Source organism: Oratosquilla oratoria, chromosome 39 (genome assembly GCF_046742065.1).
Source record: "Oratosquilla oratoria isolate Oo_2021 chromosome 39, ASM4674206v1, whole genome shotgun sequence".
In the NCBI taxonomy this organism is placed as follows: Eukaryota; Metazoa; Arthropoda; class Malacostraca; order Stomatopoda; family Squillidae; genus Oratosquilla; species Oratosquilla oratoria.
In genome coordinates this window covers 4,527,501-4,531,662 of record NC_134815.1, presented here as the reverse complement: position 1 = coordinate 4,531,662, position 4,162 = coordinate 4,527,501, and positions in this window count along the sequence as shown.

Below are 4,162 nucleotides of genomic sequence, written 5' to 3'. Positions count from 1 at the left end.
AATTTGGAAGACCTACTCCAAAAATGCTAACCTGTGTCTGTGTCAGCTTATAGGAAACTCAACTAGGTCCTTGTGAAATCCCCTGTCTAAGGAGATATACTTCGTGCATGTACCTCTCCCTTCTTATGCCAAGCCAAACGGGGAGGCGCAGCTATAATGAAAGGCCCTGGAATCTCCTCCGTGCCACTGACTCTCCATACTCCCATGCAAGCAGTTGCAGCAAAATTGTTCCTGCACCACCCAATCACCATCTGCTCTCTTTATCTCCCCCTTCAGACATCATTACAGATACATTCCCCCAACCTCCTGCTAGATTTCAATGCTCGACATACCCTCTTTTGGGACACAAAGACAACCCCACATGGGAAAGTGATTACAACCATTCTTACTAACCATTCAGTATCACTACTGAACACAACCCAACCCACAGCTTTTCATATAAAAAAAACATACTCCTCTATATATTTATCCATTCTCCTGACCTTGATTTTGATAAGTCGGTATCACCTGACCACCACAGGAACCACTTTCCAATCCTCCTGACCCATTACATAACCCCTTCTCCACCCCCACCACCTTGATGGTCACTCTGCCGAGCAAACTGGGAGACATTCAGGACAAAAACACACAACAGAAAACTTTCAAGTAGTTGACCCAACCCGCATTTACTTCACAGACCACATTAAAGTACCAGCTTTCCATTGTATACCAATGACATCACCATCCACATCCCAAAAATCAATTCCCTGGTGGAACGCAGACTCATGACCCACATGTCAAAAAAGATGTATATGTATATATACAGTATATATATATATATATATATATATATATATATATATATATATATATATATATATAAATATATAAATATAAATATATATATATATATATATATATATATATAATGCAGTATTACGAACTTTATTTTCCCTGTGGTTTCTGCATGATCATTATTTTTGCTATATATATATATATATATATATATATATATAATATACATATATATATATATATATATATGTATATATATATATATATATATATATATATGTATATATATATGTATATATATATATATACAGTATATATATATATGTATATATACATATATATATATATACATATATATATATATATATACACACACACACACACAAGCTTTATCTTTCGTGTCAGACGGTATTCTTGTTCTATTGACCTCTATAATATTTCCCTGGGGTTGGTGTGATTTTAGTGATTCAGCAGAATACATCAATCTGAAAAAAAACTTGCAATTCATTTGGAGGAACACAGAAGTAAGGAATGGGAAAAATAAGCAAAGGGCATACAACTAGTTTTATTAATTCTGCTTAGCACACTGTGACCCTCATACGAGGATCGACACACACGGACAGACACCGGTAGAGTCAGGCAAGTCACATACAGTAACGGCTATAGGCTCGTGTCTCTTCTCTCTTCTTGGACGTTTTACTTTCTGTTCAGCACGCTGCCACTTCACTTTGCCAAGAAGAATTCACTATACAATTATGATAATAATGGTAATATTAATAGTGATGATGATAATAATAATAGTAATAATAATAATAGTAATAATGATAATAAAATAATGATAGGCACAATAATAATTATAATAATTTTTATAACAAAAATATAATCAAATTAGCCACAACCAAACTAGTCTCTCTAGTTCTTCATTTTGTTATATTTACATGTTCAGAGCCAAAAATCATCTGATGGCTGTTCCATTTTTAATGTGATCATGAGACTTTTTTTTTTTTTTTCTTCTTCTTTAATTTCAGCTTTCTGTTCGGTTCAGCTCTGCGCATCATCTGCAGACGACGACACGCTTTGTCACCTTTGCAGACGTGTATGGGTCTGGGGCGACAGGAACATTTCAGAATTCAAGTAAGAGACCAAGAAGAAGACACAAAGAAGGACTCGACCATTTTAATGTTCTGACTTTAACTACGCACCATAAGCACCACCATCTTCCTTCTTGTCCTCCTCCACCTCATCTACCTCTCCTTTGCACCCTCGACCTTGCCCTACACAAGACAATACACAGGCTAACGTGGCCCAAGCGAAGGTTGTCTTTCAATTTACACCAACAACGCTTACAATGCATAAACTACACTTTTAGTCAGACTACATCCTTTCATTTAAGAATGTTGATTACACAAGAGATAGCATCACAAAGAACCCCTCGTCCCCTCAATTCCCATCCCCATCCTCAACTCGCGAGTCAGCCCAAGCAAGGTTCTGCTTTCACGTCCCAAGCCCGGCACACCGTAGCCTCGAGACCGACTGACCATGCCACTGCACACGTAGGACATTGCATTGATGCAAATCCGATCAAGAGGCTTCCTTTCCCCTCCCCTTCCCCTCTCCCCAGTTTCTCTCTTTCTCTCTTTCTTTTTCCAAGCACTTTCGACTCTGGGCTTGTAAGCCTAAGAATTTATTCCGTCCTATCCCATGGGAGATCACAACTGGAAGGCGAAGGCATGCGAGAGTTGCACTTGCTGTGTCACTGAGATGTTGGGCTGAGGTCGTGGCCACCTCTTGCACAGGTTGCAAGGTGATCACCGACCACGGGTGCCGTCGTCACCATGCAAGGGTCGTCTGCTACATCTGGAAACCTCGGCCTTTGAGTGGATATTTTTCTTCAGAAAGGTCATTTGAGTTTATTCTCTCAGAAAGGTGTCTTGACGGTTTCCGCAGGCTTTTTCCACGAAGTATTATGTAATTGCTTCCTAAAGCGAAATAAGCTTTTCCATTAGTTACCACGCGCTATTGGGGTTAAGCAGAAAATCAAATTAATTTAGCCAGGACGCAGATAACATTAGAGCTTTCCTGGGTGTGTGTGTGTGTGTGTATGCGGGGTGGGTGAATTAAACAGCATCTCCCACGAGATTCCGCAGCATACAACGCAGACAGCTTGCAAGTGGGTCTACGGTAAATTCACTACATGGTAGTGGAAATACTTTTCACTGCAAGTGAGTTTTTAATTTCAGCCACCGAAACCGAAAAATACTCAAAGACCTCACCAGTGAAATGCAGCTGGTGGAGTGGTTAAAAAATGCTTTGTTGCTACTGAACGGTGAACGTCTGTGAGAACGTATTGTACGGCAGCCCTCGAGAGCAACTTGCGAGGTAGATCATGCAGCACAGCCTCCAACCACAAGTGGAAAAGCAGTGTCCGAACCTGTGTTGCACCACAGTCTCAGGCCACTCTCCGCTGCAAAGGAGTCCATCCAGTCTTCGACAGCAGGTAGGTAGCAAAGCCCTTTCCGGCGCGTCTCCGAGGCCTTTCAGACCCTCGCCTTCCAGTGGTCTTCCGCACGAATCAGAAACGGAGGATTTTACATGGCAAGACCAGGCATAGGGCTTCTAGCCTTGGTGGTCCAAGAGTCACACTCCCTTCCTGAGTTTTCATTCCAATCTAAGAGTTCAACTCAGGATTAAATCTTATAGCAAGATCCTCCTTAGCGGCCCTGAAGAGCCTCGAGTCACACTCTGAAGTATAATATCAAACCTCCTCCAATCAAGTCAAGAGTTTTAACTCCACCCAGTAGCACTCCTATCACCGTTCCCCACACTCTCTCACCCTCTCTCTCTCTCTCTCTCTCTCTCCTCCATTCGTATTATAAGTTCCTCTCCATCCCATTGTCTCGTCGCCTGCTGGCTTGGACCGCCCCGTGGCGGCATTCCCTCCAGTCACCCTCCTACACAAAGGAGGAGACGACCTGACGCCTCCTCCTTCCTCCATAACAGCAGCTGTACATCTAAACTTTCATCTTTAATAAAGACATAAACATAAGCTAATTATATTCACAGGACACGAAACTCTTTGGTGCACGCACGCACGTACACAGACATACACATGCACACACGCCACACAAGTACACACCCACGCGCGTGCGCACACACACACAAACTCTCTCACCCACGCACGTGCGCACACACACAAACACACTCTCTTTCACACACACAAACACACACACACACACACACACACACACACACATGCGCGCACACACACACATACACGCGCACAGACATACATACACGCACACACATTCGCGCTTGCGCGCACACACACACATACACGCACACACACACACACACATGCGTACAGGCACACACATTCGCGCTTGCGCAC